The sequence below is a fragment of the Atractosteus spatula genome (assembly GCF_055471065.1).
Source record: "Atractosteus spatula isolate fAtrSpa1 chromosome 10 unlocalized genomic scaffold, fAtrSpa1.hap1 SUPER_10_unloc_3, whole genome shotgun sequence".
NCBI lineage: Eukaryota > Metazoa > Chordata > Actinopteri > Semionotiformes > Lepisosteidae > Atractosteus > Atractosteus spatula.
In genome coordinates, this window is record NW_028296623.1 from 1 (window position 1) to 19,774 (window position 19,774).

Here is a 19,774-nt window from a genome sequence, read left to right on the forward strand (position 1 = left end):
GGTGCACGGCGCTGTGAAAGAAAACAGAGAAGTGAAAGGCAGTCCTTTCTCTAAGGAGGTAAAAGAAAAGCTTTCTACTCCCCGTCAGGGAATCGAACCCTGGTCTCCCGCGTGACAGGCGGGGATACTCGCCACTATACTAACGAGGAAGACACCGCACTCTCCGATCCTCGGCATCGTGTCCCGACCCAGCGTGCTGGAAGGCGACGCGTGCTGTGATTCCTTTACGGAACAGAAATGACAACCGAGGAGCCGAGAGATCATGTCAGCATTTCGCGTCTGAACGGAAAACACAAACGACCAACTCGGAATGACTTGCTTTTGACGCTTTTCAAAGCGTTCTTTGTGCACGACGACTGCGCCGCCTAGCAGATACAGATGGGTTGTACAACTCTGAACTAGCAAATGGAAGAGGGCTAAGCCCCCTCTCTTTTAGCCCAGGTTCGATCTGTCTCCCAGAATCACCAGGGCGCACGCACACACACCCGTGCCGTTGAAGTGCTCTGCCTCATTTCTAAGGGCAACTCAACATTCACTCCTACCCCGAGAACAGAAAAGACAGCGTCCGCAGCAACAACAGCTCAGGTCTCTGCACAGGAGCTAAGCTGCCCCCATCTCCTCTGCTCTGCGGCTCCTGCGGAGTGGAGTCGGCCTGGAGCCGTGTTTGCAGGCAGCGGCTCCCCGCGCTCTGTCTGTGCGTCCAAGAGCTCCTGGGAGGAAGAGAGAGCCCTCCCACTCGGGGGCTTTTCCACGGTCTGTGTGAGGAGGGGCGGGTGTGTCCAGTAGCTTATCGAGCGGAAGCCTGGGGCGGCGGAGAGCTGTGATCGTGCAGACCTTGAGGTGTCACCTCTTTGTCTGCTTTCCCGCCCCCCCTCCGCCCAAGCTCTGCTCCAGAGTAGCCCGGCAACCCCTCACACCTGCACGTGTCACAACCTAAGGTGTAGTCATGAGACACCCATGGGGTGCTGCTCTGTTCTTGCTAATTGTTTCCTGCCCGTCGCAGGCAGGAGTCCATGCGAGAAAGATGCGCTGGACAGAGCTCAGAGGGCACAGCTGGGTGGCTTTCCTTCTGAGTGACGTTCCTGCAACACTCTCCCGCTCCTCTTGGTGCGCTCATGCCCCAACACAGGAAGGCTGGAGCAGGTGGCTGTGGGCTCTGCGCACTGCCGAAACAGGTCAGTTGGGAGAGCGTTAGACTGAAGATCTAAAAGTCCCTGGTTTGATCCCGGGTTTCGGCATTTTGTTTCATCGCGCCCTTTGTTCCTCTCTCCAGCGCCCCCTGCCTAAAGTGACGCTTCCCTTTCTCAGCCCGAAACGCAAGCGAGACACCAGCAGCGGTCCCTGCAGGTTTCCGTAGTGTAGCGGCTATCACGTTCGCCTAACACGCGAAAGGTCCCCGGTTCGAGACCGGGCGGAAACAGCCTCTTTTCGCACGCTCCTGTACTTCACAGAGGTCTTGAGCGACCGGTCATTTGTTCCCAATGTATTTCCGGTGCCTTCATGCACTCTTGTACCAAACGCACGTTCCTGCTGTACGCGGAGCCGATCATTTGCAATTGGGCTGTGCCGACAGACCAGGACGAGCTCTGTCGGCTCAAAAGCAGCGCAGGACCTGCAACAACAACAGAAAGATTAGCATCCAGCGGGGGCCTCTTAGTGAGCCCAAGATCTCATCAAGAATCGGCTCCAGCAACAGGGCTGGGCGCATTGTTCCATTCTCCGACCACTCTCGGTGTAAACAAGTCCCTCCTGGTCTCTGCTTGAAATGCACTTTCCTGCGTTTGCTTTGGTGTAACTGGCTTCCCCTGCATGGGCGAATGTGAAGAAGATCCTTAGTAAGTCATTGAAGAAAACCGAGAAGAGGTCAGAGTGGCCTCTGTCGATCATCAACGATCCAGTCAGGCAGTACTCCTCTGTAAAGCGCCGTTCGTTCACATCGATTGGCTTTTTTTTGCCTTCATTCGCGCAAGTAGTAAAAGCAGACGCCCCTATTCTGCCGTGACCCGGATTCGAACCGGGGTTGTTGCGGCCACAACGCAAAGTACTGACCACTATACGATCACGGCGAGTTACCGATACCCACGTGGCAGGGCGGAAAAGGCTGTGCTCTCTTCGTGTGACCTAATTCGGAAAAGTCCTGACGTTGCATTTCAACTGAGCCCCAGTATACATCGACCCTTCGACACTCTGAGTGACAACTCTCTTGCGCGTTTTCTCATATTTATGTAGTTTGCTTGCATGATGCCCGGAACAGCAGGGGTGTATGCTCCCATATGGTCTAGCGGTTAGGATTCCTGGTTTTCACCCAGGCGGCCCGGGTTCGACTCCCGGTATGGGAACCTGTCAGTTTTGCCTCCTGCTTTCCAAAAGATCAGCACCGTGTACGAAGGAGCCGCATTAAAACCACTCGAACGTGCAAAACGCGCGAGAAGAGGGGGCGCTTGTTTCCAACCGAAGACTTCTCGCGTGTGAGACGAGCTGATCATCCCTGCAGGAGGTGGGAGGGTTACTCTGGTAGACAGGGCTGACCTTCGGCAATAGGGTTTATACTCTCCAAGATGATATTTGCACTTTCTGGAGAGGCGATTTTCTCCACTTCAGTAGCCCGATTTCGTCGATTGCGTGGAGAGGGCTGTAGAATGTGGCGCCGCCTTTCCTGCTCCGTCCATGACAGGCGTGCTGGTCTCTGGAGAGAGAGCACGGTCCATCAGCGCACTCCAATAAAGGCACTGGAAGCAGCTGAATCGCATTGGCGAAGCTCAGCGCTGGGCCGCTGGGCAGGGATTGCCACCGTTTCCGTAGTGTAGTGGTTATCACGTTCGCCTCACACGCGAAAGGTCCCCGGCCCGAAACCGGGCGGAAACAGACCGGCTTCCTTTGTCGGCACGCACAAAAGGGGATTGGGGATTCGCCTAGCGCTGTGATCGAACAGACCCACTCACCTCTTAGTGTGGCGGGATCTGCACAGTGCATGTCGCAGCGCATCCTGCTTTCACTTCAATGCGCGTCCTGATGTACCCCAGTCTCCCGCGTGACAGGTGCGGATAATCACCACTATACTAACGAGGAAGACATCGCTCTCTCCGACCCCCGGCATCGTGTCCCGACCCACCGTGCTGGAAGCCGACGCGTGCTGTGATTCCTTTACGGAGCAGAAATGACAACCGAGGAGCCGAGAGATCATTTCAGCATTTCGCGTCTGAACAGAAAACACAAACGACCAACTCGGAATGACTTGCCTTTGATGCTTTCAAAGCGTTCTTTGTGCATCGAACAGACCCACTCACCTCTTAGTGTGGCGGGATGTGCACAGTGCATGTCGCAGCGCTTCCTGCTTTCACTTCAATGTGCTTCCTGATGTCGAGTCGTGTGCCGTGCGGAGGCTCTGAAAGCGAGAGCAATGAAAAGGTGCACGGCGCTGTGAAAGAAAACAGAGAAGTGAAAGGCAGTCCTTTCTCTAAGGAGGTAAAAGAAAAGCTTTCTACTCCCCGTCAGGGAATCGAACCCTGGTCTCCCGCGTGACAGGCGGGGATACTCGCCACTATACTAACGAGGAAGACACCGCACTCTCCGATCCTCGGCATCGTGTCCCGACCCAGCGTGCTGGAAGGCGACGCGTGCTGTGATTCCTTTACGGAACAGAAATGACAACCGAGGAGCCGAGAGATCATGTCAGCATTTCGCGTCTGAACGGAAAACACAAACGACCAACTCGGAATGACTTGCTTTTGACGCTTTTCAAAGCGTTCTTTGTGCACGACGACTGCGCCGCCTAGCAGATACAGATGGGTTGTACAACTCTGAACTAGCAAATGGAAGAGGGCTAAGCCCCCTCTCTTTTAGCCCAGGTTCGATCTGTCTCCCAGAATCACCAGGGCGCACGCACACACACCCGTGCCGTTGAAGTGCTCTGCCTCATTTCTAAGGGCAACTCAACATTCACTCCTACCCCGAGAACAGAAAAGACAGCGTCCGCAGCAACAACAGCTCAGGTCTCTGCACAGGAGCTAAGCTGCCCCCATCTCCTCTGCTCTGCGGCTCCTGCGGAGTGGAGTCGGCCTGGAGCCGTGTTTGCAGGCGGCGGCTCCCCGCGCTCTGTCTGTGCGTCCAAGAGCTCCTGGGAGGAAGAGAGAGCCCTCCCACTCGGGGGCTTTTCCACGGTCTGTGTGAGGAGGGGCGGGTGTGTCCAGTAGCTTATCGAGCGGAAGCCTGGGGCGGCGGAGAGCTGTGATCGTGCAGACCTTGAGGTGTCACCTCTTTGTCTGCTTTCCCGCCCCCCCTCCGCCCAAGCTCTGCTCCAGAGTAGCCCGGCAACCCCTCACACCTGCACGTGTCACAACCTAAGGTGTAGTCATGAGACACCCATGGGGTGCTGCTCTGTTCTTGCTAATTGTTTCCTGCCCGTCGCAGGCAGGAGTCCATGCGAGAAAGATGCGCTGGACAGAGCTCAGAGGGCACAGCTGGGTGGCTTTCCTTCTGAGTGACGTTCCTGCAACACTCTCCCGCTCCTCTTGGTGCGCTCATGCCCCAACACAGGAAGGCTGGAGCAGGTGGCTGTGGGCTCTGCGCACTGCCGAAACAGGTCAGTTGGGAGAGCGTTAGACTGAAGATCTAAAAGTCCCTGGTTTGATCCCGGGTTTCGGCATTTTGTTTCATCGCGCCCTTTGTTCCTCTCTCCAGCGCCCCCTGCCTAAAGTGACGCTTCCCTTTCTCAGCCCGAAACGCAAGCGAGACACCAGCAGCGGTCCCTGCAGGTTTCCGTAGTGTAGCGGCTATCACGTTCGCCTAACACGCGAAAGGTCCCCGGTTCGAGACCGGGCGGAAACAGCCTCTTTTCGCACGCTCCTGTACTTCACAGAGGTCTTGAGCGACCGGTCATTTGTTCCCAATGTATTTCCGGTGCCTTCATGCACTCTTGTACCAAACGCACGTTCCTGCTGTACGCGGAGCCGATCATTTGCAATTGGGCTGTGCCGACAGACCAGGACGAGCTCTGTCGGCTCAAAAGCAGCGCAGGACCTGCAACAACAACAGAAAGATTAGCATCCAGCGGGGGCCTCTTAGTGAGCCCAAGATCTCATCAAGAATCGGCTCCAGCAACAGGGCTGGGCGCATTGTTCCATTCTCCGACCACTCTCGGTGTAAACAAGTCCCTCCTGGTCTCTGCTTGAAATGCACTTTCCTGCGTTTGCTTTGGTGTAACTGGCTTCCCCTGCATGGGCGAATGTGAAGAAGATCCTTAGTAAGTCATTGAAGAAAACCGAGAAGAGGTCAGAGTGGCCTCTGTCGATCATCAACGATCCAGTCAGGCAGTACTCCTCTGTAAAGCGCCGTTCGTTCACATCGATTGGCTTTTTTTTGCCTTCATTCGCGCAAGTAGTAAAAGCAGACGCCCCTATTCTGCCGTGACCCGGATTCGAACCGGGGTTGTTGCGGCCACAACGCAAAGTACTGACCACTATACGATCACGGCGAGTTACCGATACCCACGTGGCAGGGCGGAAAAGGCTGTGCTCTCTTCGTGTGACCTAATTCGGAAAAGTCCTGACGTTGCATTTCAACTGAGCCCCAGTATACATCGACCCTTCGACACTCTGAGTGACAACTCTCTTGCGCGTTTTCTCATATTTATGTAGTTTGCTTGCATGATGCCCGGAACAGCAGGGGTGTATGCTCCCATATGGTCTAGCGGTTAGGATTCCTGGTTTTCACCCAGGCGGCCCGGGTTCGACTCCCGGTATGGGAACCTGTCAGTTTTGCCTCCTGCTTTCCAAAAGATCAGCACCGTGTACGAAGGAGCCGCATTAAAACCACTCGAACGTGCAAAACGCGCGAGAAGAGGGGACGCTTGTTTCCAACCGAAGACTTCTCGCGTGTGAGACGAGCTGATCATCCCTGCAGGAGGTGGGAGGGTTACTCTGGTAGACAGGGCTGACCTTCGGCAATAGGGTTTATACTCTCCAAGATGATATTTGCACTTTCTGGAGAGGCGATTTTCTCCACTTCAGTAGCCCGATTTCGTCGATTGCGTGGAGAGGGCTGTAGAATGTGGCGCCGCCTTTCCTGCTCCGTCCATGACAGGCGTGCTGGTCTCTGGAGAGAGAGCACGGTCCATCAGCGCACTCCAATAAAGGCACTGGAAGCAGCTGAATCGCATTGGCGAAGCTCAGCGCTGGGCCGCTGGGCAGGGATTGCCACCGTTTCCGTAGTGTAGTGGTTATCACGTTCGCCTCACACGCGAAAGGTCCCCGGCCCGAAACCGGGCGGAAACAGACCGGCTTCCTTTGTCGGCACGCACAAAAGGGGATTGGGGATTCGCCTAGCGCTGTGATCGAACAGACCCACTCACCTCTTAGTGTGGCGGGATCTGCACAGTGCATGTCGCAGCGCATCCTGCTTTCACTTCAATGCGCGTCCTGATGTACCCCAGTCTCCCGCGTGACAGGTGCGGATAATCACCACTATACTAACGAGGAAGACATCGCTCTCTCCGACCCCCGGCATCGTGTCCCGACCCACCGTGCTGGAAGCCGACGCGTGCTGTGATTCCTTTACGGAGCAGAAATGACAACCGAGGAGCCGAGAGATCATTTCAGCATTTCGCGTCTGAACAGAAAACACAAACGACCAACTCGGAATGACTTGCCTTTGATGCTTTCAAAGCGTTCTTTGTGCATCGAACAGACCCACTCACCTCTTAGTGTGGCGGGATGTGCACAGTGCATGTCGCAGCGCTTCCTGCTTTCACTTCAATGTGCTTCCTGATGTCGAGTCGTGTGCCGTGCGGAGGCTCTGAAAGCGAGAGCAATGAAAAGGTGCACGGCGCTGTGAAAGAAAACAGAGAAGTGAAAGGCAGTCCTTTCTCTAAGGAGGTAAAAGAAAAGCTTTCTACTCCCCGTCAGGGAATCGAACCCTGGTCTCCCGCGTGACAGGCGGGGATACTCGCCACTATACTAACGAGGAAGACACCGCACTCTCCGATCCTCGGCATCGTGTCCCGACCCAGCGTGCTGGAAGGCGACGCGTGCTGTGATTCCTTTACGGAACAGAAATGACAACCGAGGAGCCGAGAGATCATGTCAGCATTTCGCGTCTGAACGGAAAACACAAACGACCAACTCGGAATGACTTGCTTTTGACGCTTTTCAAAGCGTTCTTTGTGCACGACGACTGCGCCGCCTAGCAGATACAGATGGGTTGTACAACTCTGAACTAGCAAATGGAAGAGGGCTAAGCCCCCTCTCTTTTAGCCCAGGTTCGATCTGTCTCCCAGAATCACCAGGGCGCACGCACACACACCCGTGCCGTTGAAGTGCTCTGCCTCATTTCTAAGGGCAACTCAACATTCACTCCTACCCCGAGAACAGAAAAGACAGCGTCCGCAGCAACAACAGCTCAGGTCTCTGCACAGGAGCTAAGCTGCCCCCATCTCCTCTGCTCTGCGGCTCCTGCGGAGTGGAGTCGGCCTGGAGCCGTGTTTGCAGGCGGCGGCTCCCCGCGCTCTGTCTGTGCGTCCAAGAGCTCCTGGGAGGAAGAGAGAGCCCTCCCACTCGGGGGCTTTTCCACGGTCTGTGTGAGGAGGGGCGGGTGTGTCCAGTAGCTTATCGAGCGGAAGCCTGGGGCGGCGGAGAGCTGTGATCGTGCAGACCTTGAGGTGTCACCTCTTTGTCTGCTTTCCCGCCCCCCCTCCGCCCAAGCTCTGCTCCAGAGTAGCCCGGCAACCCCTCACACCTGCACGTGTCACAACCTAAGGTGTAGTCATGAGACACCCATGGGGTGCTGCTCTGTTCTTGCTAATTGTTTCCTGCCCGTCGCAGGCAGGAGTCCATGCGAGAAAGATGCGCTGGACAGAGCTCAGAGGGCACAGCTGGGTGGCTTTCCTTCTGAGTGACGTTCCTGCAACACTCTCCCGCTCCTCTTGGTGCGCTCATGCCCCAACACAGGAAGGCTGGAGCAGGTGGCTGTGGGCTCTGCGCACTGCCGAAACAGGTCAGTTGGGAGAGCGTTAGACTGAAGATCTAAAAGTCCCTGGTTTGATCCCGGGTTTCGGCATTTTGTTTCATCGCGCCCTTTGTTCCTCTCTCCAGCGCCCCCTGCCTAAAGTGACGCTTCCCTTTCTCAGCCCGAAACGCAAGCGAGACACCAGCAGCGGTCCCTGCAGGTTTCCGTAGTGTAGCGGCTATCACGTTCGCCTAACACGCGAAAGGTCCCCGGTTCGAGACCGGGCGGAAACAGCCTCTTTTCGCACGCTCCTGTACTTCACAGAGGTCTTGAGCGACCGGTCATTTGTTCCCAATGTATTTCCGGTGCCTTCATGCACTCTTGTACCAAACGCACGTTCCTGCTGTACGCGGAGCCGATCATTTGCAATTGGGCTGTGCCGACAGACCAGGACGAGCTCTGTCGGCTCAAAAGCAGCGCAGGACCTGCAACAACAACAGAAAGATTAGCATCCAGCGGGGGCCTCTTAGTGAGCCCAAGATCTCATCAAGAATCGGCTCCAGCAACAGGGCTGGGCGCATTGTTCCATTCTCCGACCACTCTCGGTGTAAACAAGTCCCTCCTGGTCTCTGCTTGAAATGCACTTTCCTGCGTTTGCTTTGGTGTAACTGGCTTCCCCTGCATGGGCGAATGTGAAGAAGATCCTTAGTAAGTCATTGAAGAAAACCGAGAAGAGGTCAGAGTGGCCTCTGTCGATCATCAACGATCCAGTCAGGCAGTACTCCTCTGTAAAGCGCCGTTCGTTCACATCGATTGGCTTTTTTTTGCCTTCATTCGCGCAAGTAGTAAAAGCAGACGCCCCTATTCTGCCGTGACCCGGATTCGAACCGGAGTTGTTGCGGCCACAACGCAAAGTACTGACCACTATACGATCACGGCGAGTTACCGATACCCACGTGGCAGGGCGGAAAAGGCTGTGCTCTCTTCGTGTGACCTAATTCGGAAAAGTCCTGACGTTGCATTTCAACTGAGCCCCAGTATACATCGACCCTTCGACACTCTGAGTGACAACTCTCTTGCGCGTTTTCTCATATTTATGTAGTTTGCTTGCATGATGCCCGGAACAGCAGGGGTGTATGCTCCCATATGGTCTAGCGGTTAGGATTCCTGGTTTTCACCCAGGCGGCCCGGGTTCGACTCCCGGTATGGGAACCTGTCAGTTTTGCCTCCTGCTTTCCAAAAGATCAGCACCGTGTACGAAGGAGCCGCATTAAAACCACTCGAACGTGCAAAACGCGCGAGAAGAGGGGGCGCTTGTTTCCAACCGAAGACTTCTCGCGTGTGAGACGAGCTGATCATCCCTGCAGGAGGTGGGAGGGTTACTCTGGTAGACAGGGCTGACCTTCGGCAATAGGGTTTATACTCTCCAAGATGATATTTGCACTTTCTGGAGAGGCGATTTTCTCCACTTCAGTAGCCCGATTTCGTCGATTGCGTGGAGAGGGCTGTAGAATGTGGCGCCGCCTTTCCTGCTCCGTCCATGACAGGCGTGCTGGTCTCTGGAGAGAGAGCACGGTCCATCAGCGCACTCCAATAAAGGCACTGGAAGCAGCTGAATCGCATTGGCGAAGCTCAGCGCTGGGCCGCTGGGCAGGGATTGCCACCGTTTCCGTAGTGTAGTGGTTATCACGTTCGCCTCACACGCGAAAGGTCCCCGGCCCGAAACCGGGCGGAAACAGACCGGCTTCCTTTGTCGGCACGCACAAAAGGGGATTGGGGATTCGCCTAGCGCTGTGATCGAACAGACCCACTCACCTCTTAGTGTGGCGGGATCTGCACAGTGCATGTCGCAGCGCATCCTGCTTTCACTTCAATGCGCGTCCTGATGTACCCCAGTCTCCCGCGTGACAGGTGCGGATAATCACCACTATACTAACGAGGAAGACATCGCTCTCTCCGACCCCCGGCATCGTGTCCCGACCCACCGTGCTGGAAGCCGACGCGTGCTGTGATTCCTTTACGGAGCAGAAATGACAACCGAGGAGCCGAGAGATCATTTCAGCATTTCGCGTCTGAACAGAAAACACAAACGACCAACTCGGAATGACTTGCCTTTGATGCTTTCAAAGCGTTCTTTGTGCATCGAACAGACCCACTCACCTCTTAGTGTGGCGGGATGTGCACAGTGCATGTCGCAGCGCTTCCTGCTTTCACTTCAATGTGCTTCCTGATGTCGAGTCGTGTGCCGTGCGGAGGCTCTGAAAGCGAGAGCAATGAAAAGGTGCACGGCGCTGTGAAAGAAAACAGAGAAGTGAAAGGCAGTCCTTTCTCTAAGGAGGTAAAAGAAAAGCTTTCTACTCCCCGTCAGGGAATCGAACCCTGGTCTCCCGCGTGACAGGCGGGGATACTCGCCACTATACTAACGAGGAAGACACCGCACTCTCCGATCCTCGGCATCGTGTCCCGACCCAGCGTGCTGGAAGGCGACGCGTGCTGTGATTCCTTTACGGAACAGAAATGACAACCGAGGAGCCGAGAGATCATGTCAGCATTTCGCGTCTGAACGGAAAACACAAACGACCAACTCGGAATGACTTGCTTTTGACGCTTTTCAAAGCGTTCTTTGTGCACGACGACTGCGCCGCCTAGCAGATACAGATGGGTTGTACAACTCTGAACTAGCAAATGGAAGAGGGCTAAGCCCCCTCTCTTTTAGCCCAGGTTCGATCTGTCTCCCAGAATCACCAGGGCGCACGCACACACACCCGTGCCGTTGAAGTGCTCTGCCTCATTTCTAAGGGCAACTCAACATTCACTCCTACCCCGAGAACAGAAAAGACAGCGTCCGCAGCAACAACAGCTCAGGTCTCTGCACAGGAGCTAAGCTGCCCCCATCTCCTCTGCTCTGCGGCTCCTGCGGAGTGGAGTCGGCCTGGAGCCGTGTTTGCAGGCGGCGGCTCCCCGCGCTCTGTCTGTGCGTCCAAGAGCTCCTGGGAGGAAGAGAGAGCCCTCCCACTCGGGGGCTTTTCCACGGTCTGTGTGAGGAGGGGCGGGTGTGTCCAGTAGCTTATCGAGCGGAAGCCTGGGGCGGCGGAGAGCTGTGATCGTGCAGACCTTGAGGTGTCACCTCTTTGTCTGCTTTCCCGCCCCCCCTCCGCCCAAGCTCTGCTCCAGAGTAGCCCGGCAACCCCTCACACCTGCACGTGTCACAACCTAAGGTGTAGTCATGAGACACCCATGGGGTGCTGCTCTGTTCTTGCTAATTGTTTCCTGCCCGTCGCAGGCAGGAGTCCATGCGAGAAAGATGCGCTGGACAGAGCTCAGAGGGCACAGCTGGGTGGCTTTCCTTCTGAGTGACGTTCCTGCAACACTCTCCCGCTCCTCTTGGTGCGCTCATGCCGCAACACAGGAAGGCTGGAGCAGGTGGCTGTGGGCTCTGCGCACTGCCGAAACAGGTCAGTTGGGAGAGCGTTAGACTGAAGATCTAAAAGTCCCTGGTTTGATCCCGGGTTTCGGCATTTTGTTTCATCGCGCCCTTTGTTCCTCTCTCCAGCGCCCCCTGCCTAAAGTGACGCTTCCCTTTCTCAGCCCGAAACGCAAGCGAGACACCAGCAGCGGTCCCTGCAGGTTTCCGTAGTGTAGCGGTTATCACGTTCGCCTAACACGCGAAAGGTCCCCGGTTCGAGACCGGGCGGAAACAGCCTCTTTTCGCACGCTCCTGTACTTCACAGAGGTCTTGAGCGACCGGTCATTTGTTCCCAATGTATTTCCGGTGCCTTCATGCACTCTTGTACCAAACGCACGTTCCTGCTGTACGCGGAGCCGATCATTTGCAATTGGGCTGTGCCGACAGACCAGGACGAGCTCTGTCGGCTCAAAAGCAGCGCAGGACCTGCAACAACAACAGAAAGATTAGCATCCAGCGGGGGCCTCTTAGTGAGCCCAAGATCTCATCAAGAATCGGCTCCAGCAACAGGGCTGGGCGCATTGTTCCATTCTCCGACCACTCTCGGTGTAAACAAGTCCCTCCTGGTCTCTGCTTGAAATGCACTTTCCTGCGTTTGCTTTGGTGTAACTGGCTTCCCCTGCATGGGCGAATGTGAAGAAGATCCTTAGTAAGTCATTGAAGAAAACCGAGAAGAGGTCAGAGTGGCCTCTGTCGTTCATCAACGATCCAGTCAGGCAGTACTCCTCTGTAAAGCGCCGTTCGTTCACATCGATTGGCTTTTTTTTGCCTTCATTCGCGCAAGTAGTAAAAGCAGACGCCCCTATTCTGCCGTGACCCGGATTCGAACCGGGGTTGTTGCGGCCACAACGCAAAGTACTGACCACTATACGATCACGGCGAGTTACCGATACCCACGTGGCAGGGCGGAAAAGGCTGTGCTCTCTTCGTGTGACCTAATTCGGAAAAGTCCTGACGTTGCATTTCAACTGAGCCCCAGTATACATCGACCCTTCGACACTCTGAGTGACAACTCTCTTGCGCGTTTTCTCATATTTATGTAGTTTGCTTGCATGATGCCCGGAACAGCAGGGGTGTATGCTCCCATATGGTCTAGCGGTTAGGATTCCTGGTTTTCACCCAGGCGGCCCGGGTTCGACTCCCGGTATGGGAACCTGTCAGTTTTGCCTCCTGCTTTCCAAAAGATCAGCACCGTGTACAAAGGAGCCGCATTAAAACCACTCGAACGTGCAAAACGCGCGAGAAGAGGGGGCGCTTGTTTCCAACCGAAGACTTCTCGCGTGTGAGACGAGCTGATCATCCCTGCAGGAGGTGGGAGGGTTACTCTGGTAGACAGGGCTGACCTTCGGCAATAGGGTTTATACTCTCCAAGATGATATTTGCACTTTCTGGAGAGGCGATTTTCTCCACTTCAGTAGCCCGATTTCGTCGATTGCGTGGAGAGGGCTGTAGAATGTGGCGCCGCCTTTCCTGCTCCGTCCATGACAGGCGTGCTGGTCTCTGGAGAGAGAGCACGGTCCATCAGCGCACTCCAATAAAGGCACTGGAAGCAGCTGAATCGCATTGGCGAAGCTCAGCGCTGGGCCGCTGGGCAGGGATTGCCACCGTTTCCGTAGTGTAGTGGTTATCACGTTCGCCTCACACGCGAAAGGTCCCCGGCCCGAAACCGGGCGGAAACAGACCGGCTTCCTTTGTCGGCACGCACAAAAGGGGATTGGGGATTCGCCTAGCGCTGTGATCGAACAGACCCACTCACCTCTTAGTGTGGCGGGATCTGCACAGTGCATGTCGCAGCGCATCCTGCTTTCACTTCAATGCGCGTCCTGATGTACCCCAGTCTCCCGCGTGACAGGTGCGGATAATCACCACTATACTAACGAGGAAGACATCGCTCTCTCCGACCCCCGGCATCGTGTCCCGACCCACCGTGCTGGAAGCCGACGCGTGCTGTGATTCCTTTACGGAGCAGAAATGACAACCGAGGAGCCGAGAGATCATTTCAGCATTTCGCGTCTGAACAGAAAACACAAACGACCAACTCGGAATGACTTGCCTTTGATGCTTTCAAAGCGTTCTTTGTGCATCGAACAGACCCACTCACCTCTTAGTGTGGCGGGATGTGCACAGTGCATGTCGCAGCGCTTCCTGCTTTCACTTCAATGTGCTTCCTGATGTCGAGTCGTGTGCCGTGCGGAGGCTCTGAAAGCGAGAGCAATGAAAAGGTGCACGGCGCTGTGAAAGAGAACAGAGAAGTGAAAGGCAGTCCTTTCTCTAAGGAGGTAAAAGAAAAGCTTTCTACTCCCCGTCAGGGAATCGAACCCTGGTCTCCCGCGTGACAGGCGGGGATACTCGCCACTATACTAACGAGGAAGACACCGCACTCTCCGATCCTCGGCATCGTGTCCCGACCCAGCGTGCTGGAAGGCGACGCGTGCTGTGATTCCTTTACGGAACAGAAATGACAACCGAGGAGCCGAGAGATCATGTCAGCATTTCGCGTCTGAACGGAAAACACAAACGACCAACTCGGAATGACTTGCTTTTGACGCTTTTCAAAGCGTTCTTTGTGCACGACGACTGCGCCGCCTAGCAGATACAGATGGGTTGTACAACTCTGAACTAGCAAATGGAAGAGGGCTAAGCCCCCTCTCTTTTAGCCCAGGTTCGATCTGTCTCCCAGAATCACCAGGGCGCACGCACACACACCCGTGCCGTTGAAGTGCTCTGCCTCATTTCTAAGGGCAACTCAACATTCACTCCTACCCCGAGAACAGAAAAGACAGCGTCCGCAGCAACAACAGCTCAGGTCTCTGCACAGGAGCTAAGCTGCCCCCATCTCCTCTGCTCTGCGGCTCCTGCGGAGTGGAGTCGGCCTGGAGCCGTGTTTGCAGGCGGCGGCTCCCCGCGCTCTGTCTGTGCCTCCAAGAGCTCCTGGGAGGAAGAGAGAGCCCTCCCACTCGGGGGCTTTTCCACGGTCTGTGTGAAGAGGGGCGGGTGTGTCCAGTAGCTTATCGAGCGGAAGCCTGGGGCGGCGGAGAGCTGTGATCGTGCAGACCTTGAGGTGTCACCTCTTTGTCTGCTTTCCCGCCCCCCCTCCGCCCAAGCTCTGCTCCAGAGTAGCCCGGCAACCCCTCACACCTGCACGTGTCACAACCTAAGGTGTGGTCATGAGACACCCATGGGGTGCTGCTCTGTTCTTGCTAATTGTTTCCTGCCGGTCGCAGGCAGGAGTCCATGCGAGAAAGATGCGCTGGACAGAGCTCAGAGGGCACAGCTGGGTGGCTTTCCTTCTGAGTGACGTTCCTGCAACACTCTCCCGCTCCTCTTGGTGCGCTCATGCCGCAACACAGGAAGGCTGGAGCAGGTGGCTGTGGGCTCTGCGCACTGCCGAAACAGGTCAGTTGGGAGAGCGTTAGACTGAAGATCTAAAAGTCCCTGGTTTGATCCCGTGTTTCGGCATTTTGTTTCATCGCGCCCTTTGTTCCTCTCTCCAGCGCCCCCTGCCTAAAGTGACGCTTCCCTTTCTCAGCCCGAAACGCAAGCGAGACACCAGCAGCGGTCCCTGCAGGTTTCCGTAGTGTAGCGGCTATCACGTTCGCCTAACACGCGAAAGGTCCCCGGTTCGAGACCGGGCGGAAACAGCCTCTTTTCGCACGCTCCTGTACTTCACAGAGGTCTTGAGCGACCGGTCATTTGTTCCCAATGTATTTCCGGTGCCTTCATGCACTCTTGTACCAAACGCACGTTCCTGCTGTACGCGGAGCCGATCATTTGCAATTGGGCTGTGCCGACAGACCAGGACGAGCTCTGTCGGCTCAAAAGCAGCGCAGGACCTGCAACAACAACAGAAAGATTAGCATCCAGCGGGGGCCTCTTAGTGAGCCCAAGATCTCATCAAGAATCGGCTCCAGCAACAGGGCTGGGCGCATTGTTCCATTCTCCGACCACTCTCGGTGTAAACAAGTCCCTCCTGGTCTCTGCTTGAAATGCACTTTCCTGCGTTTGCTTTGGTGTAACTGGCTTCCCCTGCATGGGCGAATGTGAAGAAGATCCTTAGTAAGTCATTGAAGAAAACCGAGAAGAGGTCAGAGTGGCCTCTGTCGTTCATCAACGATCCAGTCAGGCAGTACTCCTCTGTAAAGCGCCGTTCGTTCACATCGATTGGCTTTTTTTTGCCTTCATTCGCGCAAGTAGTAAAAGCAGACGCCCCTATTCTGCCGTGACCCGGATTCGAACCGGGGTTGTTGCAGCCACAACGCAAAGTACTGACCACTATACGATCACAGCGAGTTACCGATACCCACGTGGCAGGGCGGAAAAGGCTGTGCTCTCTTCGTGTGACCTAATTCGGAAAAGTCCTGACGTTGCATTTCAACTGAGCCCCAGTATACATCGACCCTTCGACACTCTGAGTGACAACTCTCTTGCGCGTTTTCTCATATTTATGTAGTTTGCTTGCATGATGTCCGGAACAGCAGGGGTATATGGTCTAGCGGTTAGGATTCCTGGTTTTCACCCAGGCGGCCCGGGTTCGACTCCCGGTATGGGAACCTGTCAGTTTTGCCTCCTGCTTTCCAAAAGATCAGCACCGTGTACGAAGGAGCCGCATTAAAACCACTCGAACGTGCAAAACGCGCGAGAAGAGGGGGCGCTTGTTTCCAACCGAAGACTTCTCGCGTGTGAGACGAGCTGATCATCCCTGCAGGAGGTGGGAGGGTTACTCTGGTAGACAGGGCTGACCTTCGGCAATAGGGTTTATACTCTCCAAGATGATATTTGCACTTTCTGGAGAGGCGATTTTCTCCACTTCAGTAGCCCGATTTCGTCGATTGCGTGGAGAGGGCTGTAGAATGTGGCGCCGCCTTTCCTGCTCCGTCCATGACAGGCGTGCTGGTCTCTGGAGAGAGAGCACGGTCCATCAGCGCACTCCAATAAAGGCACTGGAAGCAGCTGAATCGCATTGGCGAAGCTCAGCGCTGGGCCGCTGGGCAGGGATTGCCACCGTTTCCGTAGTGTAGTGGTTATCACGTTCGCCTCACACGCGAAAGGTCCCCGGCCCGAAACCGGGCGGAAACAGACCGGCTTCCTTTGTCGGCACGCACAAAAGGGGATTGGGGATTCGCCTAGCGCTGTGATCGAACAGACCCACTCACCTCTTAGTGTGGCGGGATCTGCACAGTGCATGTCGCAGCGCATCCTGCTTTCACTTCAATGCGCGTCCTGATGTACCCCAGTCTCCCGCGTGACAGGTGCGGATAATCACCACTATACTAACGAGGAAGACATCGCTCTCTCCGACCCCCGGCATCGTGTCCCGACCCACCGTGCTGGAAGCCGACGCGTGCTGTGATTCCTTTACGGAGCAGAAATGACAACCGAGGAGCCGAGAGATCATTTCAGCATTTCGCGTCTGAACAGAAAACACAAACGACCAACTCGGAATGACTTGCCTTTGATGCTTTCAAAGCGTTCTTTGTGCATCGAACAGACCCACTCACCTCTTAGTGTGGCGGGATGTGCACAGTGCATGTCGCAGCGCTTCCTGCTTTCACTTCAATGTGCTTCCTGATGTCGAGTCGTGTGCCGTGCGGAGGCTCTGAAAGCGAGAGCAATGAAAAGGTGCACGGCGCTGTGAAAGAAAACAGAGAAGTGAAAGGCAGTCCTTTCTCTAAGGAGGTAAAAGAAAAGCTTTCTACTCCCCGTCAGGGAATCGAACCCTGGTCTCCCGCGTGACAGGCGGGGATACTCGCCACTATACTAACGAGGAAGACACCGCACTCTCCGATCCTCGGCATCGTGTCCCGACCCAGCGTGCTGGAAGGCGACGCGTGCTGTGATTCCTTTACGGAACAGAAATGACAACCGAGGAGCCGAGAGATCATGTCAGCATTTCGCGTCTGAACGGAAAACACAAACGACCAACTCGGAATGACTTGCTTTTGACGCTTTTCAAAGCGTTCTTTGTGCACGACGACTGCGCCGCCTAGCAGATACAGATGGGTTGTACAACTCTGAACTAGCAAATGGAAGAGGGCTAAGCCCCCTCTCTTTTAGCCCAGGTTCGATCTGTCTCCCAGAATCACCAGGGCGCACGCACACACACCCGTGCCGTTGAAGTGCTCTGCCTCATTTCTAAGGGCAACTCAACATTCACTCCTACCCCGAGAACAGAAAAGACAGCGTCCGCAGCAACAACAGCTCAGGTCTCTGCACAGGAGCTAAGCTGCCCCCATCTCCTCTGCTCTGCGGCTCCTGCGGAGTGGAGTCGGCCTGGAGCCGTGTTTGCAGGCGGCGGCTCCCCGCGCTCTGTCTGTGCGTCCAAGAGCTCCTGGGAGGAAGAGAGAGCCCTCCCACTCGGGGGCTTTTCCACGGTCTGTGTGAGGAGGGGCGGGTGTGTCCAGTAGCTTATCGAGCGGAAGCCTGGGGCGGCGGAGAGCTGTGATCGTGCAGACCTTGAGGTGTCACCTCTTTGTCTGCTTTCCCGCCCCCCCTCCGCCCAAGCTCTGCTCCAGAGTAGCCCGGCAACCCCTCACACCTGCACGTGTCACAACCTAAGGTGTAGTCATGAGACACCCATGGGGTGCTGCTCTGTTCTTGCTAATTGTTTCCTGCCCGTCGCAGGCAGGAGTCCATGCGAGAAAGATGCGCTGGACAGAGCTCAGAGGGCACAGCTGGGTGGCTTTCCTTCTGAGTGACGTTCCTGCAACACTCTCCCGCTCCTCTTGGTGCGCTCATGCCGCAACACAGGAAGGCTGGAGCAGGTGGCTGTGGGCTCTGCGCACTGCCGAAACAGGTCAGTTGGGAGAGCGTTAGACTGAAGATCTAAAAGTCCCTGGTTTGATCCCGGGTTTCGGCATTTTGTTTCATCGCGCCCTTTGTTCCTCTCTCCAGCGCCCCCTGCCTAAAGTGACGCTTCCCTTTCTCAGCCCGAAACGCAAGCGAGACACCAGCAGCGGTCCCTGCAGGTTTCCGTAGTGTAGCGGCTATCACGTTCGCCTAACACGCGAAAGGTCCCCGGTTCGAGACCGGGCGGAAACAGCCTCTTTTCGCACGCTCCTGTACTTCACAGAGGTCTTGAGCGACCGGTCATTTGTTCCCAATGTATTTCCGGTGCCTTCATGCACTCTTGTACCAAACGCACGTTCCTGCTGTACGCGGAGCCGATCATTTGCAATTGGGCTGTGCCGACAGACCAGGACGAGCTCTGTCGGCTCAAAAGCAGCGCAGGACCTGCAACAACAACAGAAAGATTAGCATCCAGCGGGGGCCTCTTAGTGAGCCCAAGATCTCATCAAGAATCGGCTCCAGCAACAGGGCTGGGCGCATTGTTCCATTCTCCGACCACTCTCGGTGTAAACAAGTCCCTCCTGGTCTCTGCTTGAAATGCACTTTCCTGCGTTTGCTTTGGTGTAACTGGCTTCCCCTGCATGGGCGAATGTGAAGAAGATCCTTAGTAAGTCATTGAAGAAAACCGAGAAGAGGTCAGAGTGGCCTCTGTCGTTCATCAACGATCCAGTCAGGCAGTACTCCTCTGTAAAGCGCCGTTCGTTCACATCGATTGGCTTTTTTTTGCCTTCATTCGCGCAAGTAGTAAAAGCAGACGCCCCTATTCTGCCGTGACCCGGATTCGAACCGGGGTTGTTGCGGCCACAACGCAAAGTACTGACCACTATACGATCACGGCGAGTTACCGATACCCACGTGGCAGGGCGGAAAAGGCTGTGCTCTCTTCGTGTGACCTAATTCGGAAAAGTCCTGACGTTGCATTTCAACTGAGCCCCAGTATACATCGACCCTTCGACACTCTGAGTGACAACTCTCTTGCGCGTTTTCTCATATTTATGTAGTTTGCTTGCATGATGCCCGGAACAGCAGGGGTGTATGCTCCCATATGGTCTAGCGGTTAGGATTCCTGGTTTTCACCCAGGCGGCCCGGGTTCGACTCCCGGTATGGGAACCTGTCAGTTTTGCCTCCTGCTTTCCAAAAGATCAGCACCGTGTACGAAGGAGCCGCATTAAAACCACTCGAACGTGCAAAACGCGCGAGAAGAGGGGGCGCTTGTTTCCAACCGAAGACTTCTCGCGTGTGAGACGAGCTGATCATCCCTGCAGGAGGTGGGAGGGTTACTCTGGTAGACAGGGCTGACCTTCGGCAATAGGGTTTATACTCTCCAAGATGATATTTGCACTTTCTGGAGAGGCGATTTTCTCCACTTCAGTAGCCCGATTTCGTCGATTGCGTGGAGAGGGCTGTAGAATGTGGCGCCGCCTTTCCTGCTCCGTCCATGACAGGCGTGCTGGTCTCTGGAGAGAGAGCACGGTCCATCAGCGCACTCCAATAAAGGCACTGGAAGCAGCTGAATCGCA

The 19,774-nt window shown here is 55.5% G+C and overlaps 15 non-coding genes across 15 annotated transcripts; 11 read left to right on the plus strand and 4 right to left on the minus strand.

The window, feature by feature from the left end:
* The first annotated feature begins 1,347 nt into the window (after window positions 1-1,347).
* trnav-aac (transfer RNA valine (anticodon AAC)) lies at window positions 1,348-1,420 on the plus strand. Its single transcript has one exon. It is a non-coding gene; the product is annotated as a tRNA-Val (tRNA).
* A 574-nt stretch (window positions 1,421-1,994) lies between these two features.
* On the minus strand, window positions 1,995-2,066 carry trnah-gug (transfer RNA histidin (anticodon GUG)). Its single transcript has one exon. It is a non-coding gene; the product is annotated as a tRNA-His (tRNA).
* A 201-nt stretch (window positions 2,067-2,267) lies between these two features.
* Window positions 2,268-2,339, plus strand: trnae-uuc (transfer RNA glutamic acid (anticodon UUC)). Its single transcript has one exon. It is a non-coding gene; the product is annotated as a tRNA-Glu (tRNA).
* Window positions 2,340-4,754: 2,415 nt separating this feature from the next.
* On the plus strand, window positions 4,755-4,827 carry trnav-aac (transfer RNA valine (anticodon AAC)). Its single transcript has one exon. It is a non-coding gene; the product is annotated as a tRNA-Val (tRNA).
* A 574-nt stretch (window positions 4,828-5,401) lies between these two features.
* Window positions 5,402-5,473, minus strand: trnah-gug (transfer RNA histidin (anticodon GUG)). The gene has a single exon. It is a non-coding gene; the product is annotated as a tRNA-His (tRNA).
* A 201-nt stretch (window positions 5,474-5,674) lies between these two features.
* trnae-uuc (transfer RNA glutamic acid (anticodon UUC)) lies at window positions 5,675-5,746 on the plus strand. Its single transcript has one exon. It is a non-coding gene; the product is annotated as a tRNA-Glu (tRNA).
* A 2,415-nt stretch (window positions 5,747-8,161) lies between these two features.
* Window positions 8,162-8,234, plus strand: trnav-aac (transfer RNA valine (anticodon AAC)). Its single transcript has one exon. It is a non-coding gene; the product is annotated as a tRNA-Val (tRNA).
* Window positions 8,235-9,081: 847 nt separating this feature from the next.
* On the plus strand, window positions 9,082-9,153 carry trnae-uuc (transfer RNA glutamic acid (anticodon UUC)). Its single transcript has one exon. It is a non-coding gene; the product is annotated as a tRNA-Glu (tRNA).
* A 2,415-nt stretch (window positions 9,154-11,568) lies between these two features.
* Window positions 11,569-11,641, plus strand: trnav-aac (transfer RNA valine (anticodon AAC)). The gene has a single exon. It is a non-coding gene; the product is annotated as a tRNA-Val (tRNA).
* Window positions 11,642-12,215: 574 nt separating this feature from the next.
* On the minus strand, window positions 12,216-12,287 carry trnah-gug (transfer RNA histidin (anticodon GUG)). Its single transcript has one exon. It is a non-coding gene; the product is annotated as a tRNA-His (tRNA).
* A 201-nt stretch (window positions 12,288-12,488) lies between these two features.
* trnae-uuc (transfer RNA glutamic acid (anticodon UUC)) lies at window positions 12,489-12,560 on the plus strand. Its single transcript has one exon. It is a non-coding gene; the product is annotated as a tRNA-Glu (tRNA).
* Window positions 12,561-14,975: 2,415 nt separating this feature from the next.
* Window positions 14,976-15,048, plus strand: trnav-aac (transfer RNA valine (anticodon AAC)). Its single transcript has one exon. It is a non-coding gene; the product is annotated as a tRNA-Val (tRNA).
* A 3,324-nt stretch (window positions 15,049-18,372) lies between these two features.
* trnav-aac (transfer RNA valine (anticodon AAC)) lies at window positions 18,373-18,445 on the plus strand. Its single transcript has one exon. It is a non-coding gene; the product is annotated as a tRNA-Val (tRNA).
* A 574-nt stretch (window positions 18,446-19,019) lies between these two features.
* trnah-gug (transfer RNA histidin (anticodon GUG)) lies at window positions 19,020-19,091 on the minus strand. The gene has a single exon. It is a non-coding gene; the product is annotated as a tRNA-His (tRNA).
* Window positions 19,092-19,292: 201 nt separating this feature from the next.
* Window positions 19,293-19,364, plus strand: trnae-uuc (transfer RNA glutamic acid (anticodon UUC)). The gene has a single exon. It is a non-coding gene; the product is annotated as a tRNA-Glu (tRNA).
* Window positions 19,365-19,774: the final 410 nt, after the last annotated feature.